A 12966-nucleotide genomic window follows, 5' to 3' on the forward strand; every position below is an offset into this window, starting at 1 on the left:
CCTTTCCTAGGTACACTCACTGCCTTAGATGTAACTAAATGGCTACCCAGAGATAACCCTCTAATCCTAACAGTAGACATTAACACACAGCCAAGTTCCCCCAATCCTGCCCAAGAGCATGGCTACATTCGTGACTGCTACAGCCACCATGCAGTCATCCAATTGTTCTTTGAGATGAAACTTGTGAGTCTAGGACAGAGTCTCAGCCTTCCCAGAAGCTGGGACTACAGACATATACTACCAGTCTTAAATTTTATAGGCATCTTAACTTGGTTGAAAGTTAATATGGGCCCAAACAGAGCTCTCTGGAAGCCAGACTGCCCCCAAAAGGAATCCTTCCCCCCAAACCTCCATCCCTGCCACGGCAGCTCAACTCACCCACCTGCTATAATGAGCAGTCTGGAGGCCATCTACGAAGTTACCCGACAACCCTCTGCCCACTTCACATCCACCAGCAGGTGTATGTTACTAGTCAACGCACCGTATATCGCTACACCACGATGCCTTACCTAGATTGTGTCAGTCACCTCCTGCATGGTCTCCCTGACTTTATGCTTGGCTGCTTTAAATCACATCACATTATCACATGCTTAAACATTTCCAGGGACTTCTCACAGCAAATAAAAGAAAACTCAAACTTTTCATACCAGGTTGCAAAGCCCAGCACAGTAGTGTCCCTGTTCGCCTTGTTTTCCTTACTTTCTGTCTTTCTGTCCTCAATGGTACTCTCTCAATTTGAGTAAACTGACCTTCTCCCCCCCAAGAGCTTCACATCAACTCATTCCTCTACCTGGACTGCTCACACTCGCCTTCAAGACCGATCGTGTCACTGAGCTGTTGCTTCAATAGCCTACCCAGAGATTCCCTCTGACCACTTCCTGTGCAGACACTCACAGAGACCATCATCCCACATCACCTCTCTGCGTAGGATTAGCTTTCTCCTGTTCATGTATTTGCTTATGTTGTCTCTAAGTTCAGGAAGTACGTAGGATTATCAGCAGTGCTCACCAGTATATAGCACATGATGGGTACTTGGCTAACTGAACAAACTCAGTTCCTTCCCCCAATTTCTCCAAAATCTCCATGTCCCGTTGAATGCTGAATATTCTGCTAGCATTGCTCATCAAAATCACAATACTCTAAAGTCTTATTATCAGCTTTATACACTTGCCTTAAAAAGTAAACAAACAAACAAACAATCCAGCATATGACTAGGCCAACATTTCCTCTCAGGGCCGTAGGTGACGGGCCACTGTTCATTTGCACTGACTCAAAAGCAAGACAGGAAGACTTAAAAAATAATAATAATGATGAGTTCATAGAAGGCTGTCTCACAACTGGGAGTATATCAAAAAACCATCAAAATATGAATCAATTTCTCTTGTCCACCCCACTAACCAAGTTATATCCAGGAGTAATTAAAAATCTCTCTGAATTTCTTATGACTCTTTGCCAGTCCCGATATTGTCTTCATGAAGAATCTCTGGTCTGTTACATTCCTGAAGAGACTGAGTTAATGACTAAGTGAAAATAAAGTAGAACAAAATCAAAATATAAAATCTTCAACATGAACAAACCATCAACCTTGCAGAAAATTTCAGATTCTAGGTGTAAATGTGTCAGGTATATGATAGTAACATCTACAGGAAGGTGCTCCTGTTTATTTATGACATTATTCTTGTTAATTGAACATTTTTAGAATGTTATTCTCTCTACCAAGAATACATCATCTTTTCCCATGAATCAAAAGGCCTTCTATACAAATGTACCTGACATACATACATTGCCTCCAATAAGATTGGAGATACGTCTATAACAAATGTGTATTCACGAGAGTAATAGAGTAGCATTTTAATTTTATAGCCCCATCATTATAGGATGAATCTGCTTTAAAGAAGACTTTATTATTTCTGTCACCTCTCTAATTAGAATCAAGCTATGTAAGTTTTCAAGCGATCTCAGTGGTCTTTTAAATATTTGAGAGCTTAACATCCCGATTTCTTTTGATTATCAAAAAGTTCACTTGGGAGCCCCTGGATGTGACTTGTCTATTCCTGTTTATAAAATAAGGAAATGATGAACTACCATAAATAATAAAATGGTCTCTGCTATTTGGGTTGCATTTCTCCGCTGATGTATCTTAGAACAGTATGATTCTATCCTTGAAAATGTGAAGGTTTGATAAGCAGAAGCTTTTCTTAATAAATGTATAGTCACAATGAAACTTTCATACTGAACTTTAACAGTAAGATGTACTCATACAAGCCAAATCCATTGTGAATGTACACAGGTTTTATTGTGATAACTGCTCCATCACTGCATTGCTAAGCTGTTATCAAAAGGTAAATAATTTACTAATAAAAATACATTTAGCCATACTAGCTGATATATTAAAGAGCAAGAGGAAATTTGTTGTAATATTGATTTAGTGTAGCTTGAATAGGTGACGATTTTTGCTAAATTCATAATGCCATTATTAAATTTCTTTTTTCTTTTTCTTTTTTTTTCTGTCAGTTGTGGGACTTAAACTCTGGGCTTGGGTGCTGTCCCTGCGCTCTTCAGCTCAAGGCGAGCGCTCTACTGCTTGAGCCACAGTGCCACTTCCAGTTTTCTAGTGGTTTATTGGAGATAAGAGTCTCACAGACTTTCCTGCCCGGGCTGGCTTTGAACCGTGATCCTCAGATCTCAACCTCCTGAGTAGCTAGGATGACAGGCATGAGCCACCAGCACCCAGCTATGACTGAATTTCTTAAAGCCAGAAATAGTTCAATGTCCTAAATGTGTTTTAAGCCTCAGAAATGTGTTCAGTGAGAGGCAGTGTAAGCATACAATGGCCACCCAATATCATAGACATAGTTTGTAATCATTAAAATACTTATGAACTTTAGATTGATTATATGTTAAAATAAGAATATTTTTATATATTGGATTAAATAAATGTATCAAAGCAAAAGACAGAGGGATTCTGTACATCTGAAGTTAGGAATGATGAGTGAGAAGTGGCGCTCCCATGCTCAGTCCACTCAGGTAATACTTATTAAAGAGCAGCGTTCGAACTCCAGGCAGGCTTGGTACCGCTTGAGCCATCCATCATGCATTTTTCAGGCTGGTTATTCTCAAGATAGGGACTCACTTCCCAGGCCCACTACTTTACCCTTTCCCTCAAGGCTAGCGTGACGGGAACATACCACTACCTCCAGCTCCTCACTGAAGAGTCTCGTCAACGTTTCTGTCCTAGAACTTCAATCTCCTCCCAGCCTCAAGTGGCGAGGGTAACAGGCCTGAGCCACCAGTGCTCACATTATTTTTATTTTTAAATATTCATGGCATCGTTCTAATCATATAAAATAATTTAAAAAACTGATCGCTAATGGTTCCAGAAAAAAAACTGGCAACAATAGAACCCAAAATACACATTAATAATCAGAGGCCTCATTGTGTTTTGTTGCTGACCACATCAAGACCTTAGTTAAAACTGAACGTGGCAAAATTATGGAATGATTCTAAACTTGTAAATGACTCAATTAGAATTGTATTTCAGAAGAAAGCTGCACAATGCAAGATGGCTCAGAGGATTCTAAGGCTGGAGACGAGGATAGCACGCAGGAAGCCAGCCCCGCTGTCCACAAACGAGAATGTGTAGCTGACGCACAGCATTCCCAGCGGGGAGACACTCAGAGTGCACAGGGGAGGCGCACCACGAGACCCAACGCCACGTCCGGCACCAAAGCATTACATGGTACTCAACACAGAAACGGCGGGCATTTAGACCTGAGTTTCCCAAGAGGAGACAGACAGCACTGCTCACTTGGTAAGAAGTAAATAAGAGAACAGCAGGTTTGAGCAGGACTGGCAGGGCGTGGGGGGAAGCGTACCTCATTAGCTCGTTCTGTTCATTTATTTATCCAGTACAGTTCTTGGAAACCTCTTTTCTCAGGAGTCACGCTAAACTCTGAGGAAACAACAGGCAAGAGAGGCACACTCCACCATCTAGGAGCAAGACCTTTGGTTTTGTTTGTTAGAGGAGATAACTTAGTATGTGTAGATACATATATAGGAAATAGAAAATGAGAGAAAATTGATTAACTTTTACTGCAAATGATAGAGACTCGAGATAGACAGACAAACAAATCTTGCACCCCTCACCAACCTGAACACACTGGGGCTCTAGGATTAATTAAGGAGAGGACACTTCTTAAATGTAGCCTAAGAGTTGTGGTTATTCTTGTGGTCAGATCACATTAACTGTCAGTCTGGTTTACAACTTCATTATGCTGGTTTATATAGGTGTGGCACAATTAATGTGTTTATCCTGTGGGATTAGCCCAAGCGAGGTTTCAAGTCCGGCTCTGCCTCTCCGTGTGTGCGCAGGGGCACGGTCGGTATCGTCAAGCCATATGTGTAAGTCTGTGTGTCGAGGGGCTGACATGCATTCTTAAAGCACCACAGCGGCTGGCTGACCCACACAAATCCAGATCATGATGCGTGCTTTTAAAGTCAGGTCTGTGATAATGGTCTATGCTACCCTAAGAACTTACACAAAATGGGAAGCTTCTCTGTATTTATACAGTAGATGAGGAGAAGACACTGCCCACCATCGAAGGGCAACGTGGCTGAAATAAAATTTTGAGTAGGTCATTGAACTTTCAATGAATTTTCAAACATTTTGAGCTATTTACATTTATTTTGGAGACAGAAAACTCTATTAAAGACAGAGAAGAAACTTATATCTCATCCCATTTTGAAAGGGGCACCTTTATCAATAACTAACCCAGCCCAAATTATAGTGGTTCTTCATTAAAGATACAACAACTTGACCATCATCCTAATAAAGTAGTTGAAGTGTCATGAGACATTCAATTTAATTAAAAGAAATGACTCTGTTTGCCAGTGTAAATAATGTAACTAAACGTAGAGAAGTAGTTATACATGATAAAGGACCTGAGCAGAGTTAATAATGGATTTAAGTGCAAATCCCTGCATTTGATTAGCTATTTTAATATTATGTGGCTTATTCTAGAGACAGTCCTGAACATTTATGGGTTTCAAATATGACCTAAAAACTTAAAATCTAGATATTAACAGTTACAACTTTGAGAAAGAGGAAAATGAGCCTGAGAATTGCCATAATGGATTCTTGGGAACTGGTATGCACTTAAGTGAATTAAGTGAAATAGACATATAATTACACAATATTATATACGAGGTCATGACAAAGCCTGAGGAATTATGGATTAGTCTGTTAAAAACATCACACAGGCTAGGTACCAGTGGACCACACCTGTAATCCTAGCTACTCATTTGAATCCAGCCTGGGCAGGAAAGTGTGTGAAACTCATTATTTCCAATAAAGTAATCAGAAAAAGCTGGAAGTGGCATTGTGGCTCAAGTGGCAGAGCACTAGCCTTGAGCAAAAAGAGGTTCAGGGGCAGCATCCAGGCCCTGAGTTCAAGCCCCAGGACCGGCAAAAACAAACCCCACATCACACAGCAGTGTTAAATACTAGGGGCTAGGTATATGGTTTACACTTACAATCCTAGGTACATAGGGGACTGAGATGGAAGGAAATCAGTTTGATGTTAACATAGGCCAAAACACAGTTATCAAGACCTTATCTCCAAAAACAAACCTGATTGGATGGCACACACCTATAATCCCAAAGGTAAGAGTAGGAAGACAGTGGTCCAAAGCCAACCCAAGCAAAAGCACAAGACCCTATTTGAAAAATAAATTAAAGCAAAAAGGGCTGGAGGCATGGCTCAAGTAGTAGATGCTAGACCCTGAGTCACTGACCCAGGATCACCAGGAAGAATAAGAACTAGCCTGGACTCACAGCTATGAAGGGAAGGCAAAGGCAGCTTCTGGAAAAGTACCAGGAAGTGAGTCACACTGGCAGGCGGGCAGCGGACCAGCTTTGCTTTTGAATGAAGAACACTTCAGTCTCTTCCTAGGACTCAGGGAAGTAGAATAGGTTCTTGAGGACACATTTAAACCTGTTTATATGTAAATTTATTTGTGTGTCCATGCCTATGTGCACATGTGAGTGGAGAGTTGGAAAGCCTGTATAAAAAGAAACGCCTTACTGAAATGAATTCAGAGGCTGCATCAACCACATTCTTACTGATTTTCAGTTTTCTCTAAATAGTCCATTTAATGTAAAGTCTCCAGTCCCACCATGTTTCTGATTAAAGCCAACACCTCTAGAATGCTGAAGCTCATCAATCCTTAGCAAGGGAAAAGAGGGGTAAAATGCTCCATCTCTGGGTTCCATCCACAGACGCCCCCTTTCTGGTACCACCCACCTGCAGCGAGGACAGGGCTGGGCAGGCTGACCACTGATACTGGTCAGACAGCCATCACAGATGCTTGGTGACTGGAGGAACAGAGAACATAATTTCCTTCAAATACTCTACATGACTTCTCTGGCTGCTCAAATGGATGCTCAACTTCAGTGAAAGCTCCTTCTCTAAGAGAGAAACTCCTGTTTCTATCGCAAGGAGATAGCTGTGTGAGCATGAGAGGAAAGGATCCATTGCTCTCCTTGCTTCAACAAGATCCAACTTAATGTAAAATATTGACTGTCGCCAGGTGCCAGTGGCTCACGCTTGTCATCCTAGCTACTCAGCAGGCTGAGATCTGAGGATCGCAGTTCAAAGCCAGCCCAGGCAGGAAAGTCTGTGAGACTCTTATCTCCAATAAACCACTAGAAATACGGAAGTGGCGCTGTGGCTCAAGTGGTAGAGCGCTCACCCTGAGTTGTAGAGCTGAGGGACAGCGCCCAGGCCCAGAGTTCAAGCCCCACAACCACCACCAACAACAACAAAAATGTTGACTGCAGGAATATGCAGGGAAACAAAATGGAAAATGTAAATAAGTAAAAGAACATAAAACATTCACAACTCTTCACCCATTTCAGGAAAATATTCTTCGTTTTTATCATGGATCCTAGCAATAAACCTAAAAGTTGTCACATGCTTAGCAGGTTGAATTTGTGTCACACAGCTTGCTTCAGGGTGCAACTGCATTTGGCATCCAACAGCAGCCTAATAAAATGGCAACAGAAACGGTTTTACAACCTTCATGGACTTGTGTTTTGCATTATATTATCTTATCACAGACATCTGAATTAAAGGTTAACAAACACTGTTTAATGGGTTGTCTAGGTGAATGTACAATGTATGAATACATGCTTCTTTCCATTTCTATCAGCTGTAATACCACACATGTCTTCTGATCTGGGCTGAGGCACGACTGTAAGGGGTGATGGCTCTTGACTGTCTCTTCAATAGTATGAAACCGCACATTCTGTTAGGCTCCAATTAAGTGCATATCCACCATTAAAGCAATCTGTCATCATGTTAACAATGTCATTAACATCTACAATATAACTCAGAGGGGCTTTGTTCTTCTTTCAAAATTAGTAGCACATACATTTATATAGAAAGCTCGAAATACAAAAACAAATTTAAGAAGCCTTCAACTCTAACCTATACAAATATTTTTAAATGAGCTACACAGAAAACCTGACTTTACTAACGAAAAAAGCCCACAGAAATTATACATCCATTAGAGTAGATTAATAGTTTAAAATATAAATTACTTTTCTTCTTAATGCAGTAGTCAAGAAATACCATTTACCATATTGTTAACAATACTTGAGCTAATGAAAATAATTTCACTTTGGGGGCTATTGAGAAAAAATTAGTATATAAAATTTGTGGCTATTATACATCTGGTTACTTTAGAAGTGTTTTGAAACATTTTTAATTCATAAAATAGTCCATTACCCCGTTAGACACTATGTTGAAAATGAGCTAGACAACTGTGGGTGGGGATGGGAGGGAAAAATTGGGAGAACATGAGGGAAGGGGTGATGTTATCCAAAAAGAAATGTGCTCCTTTGCTGGCATATGTAACTGAAACCTCGCTCACACATGACCTTTACAGTAACAACTTTTTAAAAAGGAAAAAAAATTAAATACGAGTTATGTGTTTGTGCGCGTATGTGTTCACACACCCCAGCTCCTGCTTTGGGGTTCGAACTTAGAGACAGGATGCTGTCTGCGAGCTGTTTTTTGCTCAAAGCTAGTGCTCTTCCGCTTGATCCACAGCCACACCTGAGATGAACGTCACTCCTCAGATGGTAGCTTTCTGAGCAGTTAGGATTACAGGTAGGAGCCACAGTGCCCAGGCACATATACCTGTTTTAACTCTCGTGAAACCACCTAGACAGCTTAAATTTGTTTTTAGTTCATGGTTTTAAATTGTTTTTCTTCCTATTGTGATGCTTGTATCTGGAAATTTACATAATCGTTTCTTTATTCAACAATTTTTTTCAGTGCTAGGAATCAAACGAGAGCCTCAAGAATACTAGGAAAGTACTCTTAACACTGACCTATGCCTCATACTGCAGCAATAATTTTCAACGTCCAATATAGGCCAGGTACTCTTAATAGAAGTAAAGATGCAGAAGAGAATAAAGATAGAAGTAAAGATGCAGAAGAGAATAAAGATGTTTTCGACACAGTTCCTGCTTTCTAAGGATTTGTTTTACTGTCCAGTTGTGGGGGGTTGAGCAGGGCAGAAGTGAATTCAGTAAGTAATACGAACGTCAGGTAATGCGTATTTCCCTAGGAGGAGTACCAATTGCTGGGTGGGCACTCAGTAGAGGATTTAACAAGATAAGCAAGAAGTTTCAGGAAGGAAGAACATATGAATTAACAGCTGAAAAGTTATTGTAGTGAGAACAATGCAGTTGTGAGAAGACCTTCAGAGAAAATAACCTCATCACACACAGTCAGTCAAGTTTTCCATAATGGCCCCATTAGTTACCACTCCTTAGGTCCTGTGCCCTTGCGGGCGACCAGTACACCCTCGGGATTTAGCAGAATCTCCACTGCGCACACAAACCATATCTGAACAGCAGTCCAAACTTTTGTTCAAAACCTGAACTTCGACTCTACAATATATAGCTTTTCAAACCAGAGTAACCATCTCTGTCAATATTAAGTGATCTGTAATCACCTTTCCATAATCAAGCATCTTCTGCTACAGATGGATATATCAACAAGTATTTCATTATTTTTATGGGCAAAAGTGTTCAATACCAGACTTAGAGGCAAATGGTTGTTCAACATTTGAGTTAAATCCAGGGCTTCTCGTTGCCCATTGTCTATGAAGCATTACAAGTTCCAGTTGAAAGAAGAATTAATCCACGTGGATCCACTGCATTCTGAGGGATGGCTGCTGAGCTGGCCTCCAGCAGCACTGACTCAGCCCTCTGCTCGCCCCTCCCTCTCTCCCCAACCGGGTCTTTACCTGCTGCCCCCACACCACTGCTATGTAAACTGAAGAAGAATCCTGCTTACTGCTAAATCTCCAATAGCTGTCCTCTTTGATTTTAACTGTCTAACAGGCAGCAGTATGCTGTCAAGAATAAGTAAAACATGGGCTACCTGCCCACAGTCCAAATCAACTCCCACCTCTTTACCATCTGGGAACAGATGGATGTCTATTAGATGAAACATCAGTTACTGTGTTTGATTATTAAACTTAATTTACAACATTATTTTTCATATATCACTGGGTAAAGTTATGGAATCTCCAATTTACTTAGAAAATCAAGACTTACACTGGCTAAGTCATGGTAGTGTGTGACACAAATCCAAACAAATGACTGCTAATGGGCAGTAGTAATCCATACACCATCACCTCTCTGTATTAAGAAGAGATAAGATGTTTCACCAATGAGGAAGGTTATTTCATTTCCAAGAAACGGAGTGAAGGAACCAGGCGTAATAACCCCTAGATACTCTCTTTACTTCTAGAAGGTCTGAACAACACCTGCCTGTCTTTGGAAGAAACTCCATGAAAAGGAATCTAAATAGTTAACTGAAACACATTTCCCCTCTACCTACTCTAACTCTGCCTGTAAAAAAACTATTCGCATCATAGTATTATGGAAACATAGGAAACTCATCATAAGCTGGTTTTATTGAAGGAGCAGCTTATTTTTAAAGAACACAGAGATGAAAGAACAGATGCACAATAAAAAGAAACTGCACACTTTATTTGTTCCTATTCGGATTGCCTACTACACATTCTGCCACAGCGATATGTCACCACTTCCTGCTACATCAGTGCGCGCCACTAAACACAGTGATCACGTCCAGGACTGCTGTCTGCTTCCCGCACGCAGAGCAGTGGGGAGATTGCATTCAACTCAAAATTGTTTGCTGCAATACTTATGACTATTCAAAAACCTAGTAATAACTTCTAATTCGCACAAAGATCCCTTCTGAATCCTTTTTACAATTCTCTTCATCTTTACTTCATAAATAAGAAACAAAGTCACACATCAATGTAACCCACTTAAGTGGACAGACTTGCAGCAAAGAAAGACCCTTCAGCATACATAAACTCCTCTCGGTCGCTTTCCACACTGCTATTGAAATGGGTACCTATGCATAATCAGAGGAAGCCTACCTCAGCCCTCAGAACCATCTCTGGGGTGATCACAGGAAGAACCCAAGGTGTCAACCACTACCGACTCACACAAGGAAAGAAGGCCCCACCTAGCCCACCACCACCACAGAGTACCCACTTTTTGCAATCCTGCAAATTTTATTCACCTTTAGAATTGGCTTTGCTTACCCTAACAAACATGGCGGGACAGCAGAAATGGAATTAAGTAATAAACAGAAGGACAAGATACAAAATATCTACAATAAAAGCCTAATAGCAAATTTTGCATGAAAAAGCATGTATGAATGTGATTATATTCACAAAATCTTTATGCATAAAAGCTTAAATAAAGAATAAAAGAAATAATAGTTTCTGGGGTGTGTCAAAATGTTTTCTTGGCATCGGTGAGACCCTGGGTTCAATCACCAGCACCACTCTCCCCCAAAATAAGTAGTAATTCAAGAACAGTGAAATAATTTTGAAGTAGGAATCATTATTATTGTTCTTGAAATAATTTTGAAGTAGGAATCATAATTATTGTTCTTGAAACATACTATCTCCCCTATTAATATATGTTACCGGGTTAATACAACATAAATGTAACTAAATCCAAAACAAAATTGAGGAAGAAGAATCCCATTGTGTCCCGCATAGAATCCAATTAATCCTGCTAAATACACCAGATCAGTGCTGGGGAGCCTTCGGTGGCTTCCCTAATACAGGGGGAATGCTAATTAATTTATAGGCAATAGTTAAAGTTTACTTTATGTAACATGTCAGCAGTCACCGTTAAAGGAGAGAAGTGGGTTTTACAGTCCTGTGGAAGGTAATAAATGTCAGACACATGTAGATACAGTTATAACTTTATGAACACCCAGGGTAATCCACACAAGGAAAACCTTACACAAACAGCAGAAGAAAGGATGTGTTTCGGAGCACAGCCCAGAGAATGCTTCTGACTCCATGTGTAATGTAGGTGAGACGCGGGGGCGGGGGGGGGGGGTTGGTTAAGAGCAGCAGTGCCATGGTCCGACAATAAACCCCTGCAAGTGTGCGGTTTGATGGGGTGTTAATTGAGTAGCAGGTGAATGTAAACAGAAAGCACCAAGGGTGTGCAGGGGAGTCTCGTTGTTGATGAGGGAACATAAAAACGCTGAGCTCCATAATAAGAAGTAAATACAATCTGGGGTTTATTTCCCCAATGTCATTCTGCCCTCTCTAGCATGGGCCTGCCTCTCTAGGTTGAGACGCTTGCTGAGGAACAATAACACCGCTTTCAGAAGATGTGGGTGATGACAGGATAAATCAGGTCAGATCCTAAAGTTTCTAAAGACATTCTAGCTTGTGTTGTGTGTGTGTTTCTGTGTAGAGGATACGTTTTGGGTGGTTTTTGCTCTTTTCTGACAGAAGGAACGCAGAATCTCTCACAACATTTGATCAGGGATTGTGTCACTGCAGTGAAATGCCTCAGAACTGTATCCTTCATAGAATCCAGACTGCAGGGAATGGAACAAGCAGAAACACGAAAAGCATTGCAGCTTTCTGAAGTTCGAGATTCGTTTTAAGAGAAAAGGGATCCTTTACTGTATAGTTTACCTAGAAAGAATGCATCAGAATATACAAATAAAGCCCAGTGTTGGCGCAGGCCGGCAATCCTGGTGAACTGGGGGGGAATCACCATTGGAAGGCCAGCCAGGGCAGAATGAGCAGGCGTCTCTCAAAACCAAAGTAAGATGGCTGGGGGTATAGCTCTGGTAGAGTGCTTGCCTAGTCTTGCGTTCAATCTACAAGAGAACATTTAAAAACATAAAAAAGAATACAGACGTCGATTCTTGGATAAAAAAGATCTAAGTTCTGATGTTGCAGTTTCACCTTTCCAAGGAAATCTGTAGAACCAATACATACAACTTCCATTCTGAAGACCTATCTTTCTCTGAGAGACACCTGATGCTTGCACACTAGTACGTAAGATGATAACATTGCACATTTGAAACGGATGAGGTGATGTTACTTCTAACCAGGCATTAAACATATCCAATCTATTTGTAAGGTATTTAACATTAAGTTGTCATACTGGCCCCTGGCATTTATGATACACTCACATGTGAGGAACTGAGTACAGACACCATTTTTCATTTGATATGCACAGGACTCTTAATTCACTTTTACAGATGAGCATCTCACTCTGCAGCAAGATGAAGCGTCTTCCCATGGTACACATCATTCAGTGGTGGTGGAGCTAGATGTTGCGTTCAAGTAAAAAATAGACTTGGGCCAGGTACCAGTGGCTCACACCTGCAATCCTAGCTACTCAGGAGGCTGAGATCTGAGGATTGTGGTACAAAGCCATCTCTGGCAGGAAAGCCCATGAGACATTTATCTCCAATAAACCACTCAGAAAACTGAAGTGGTGCTGTGGCTCAAAGTGGTAGAGAGCTCGCCTTGAGCTGAAGAGCTGAAGGACAGTGTCCAGGCTCAGAGTTCAAGCCTCACAACTGACCA

The sequence above is a fragment of the Dipodomys spectabilis genome, unplaced genomic scaffold (assembly GCF_019054845.1).
Source record: "Dipodomys spectabilis isolate Male_0828 unplaced genomic scaffold, ASM1905484v1 ptg000108l, whole genome shotgun sequence".
NCBI classification, from domain to species: domain Eukaryota; kingdom Metazoa; phylum Chordata; class Mammalia; order Rodentia; family Heteromyidae; genus Dipodomys; species Dipodomys spectabilis.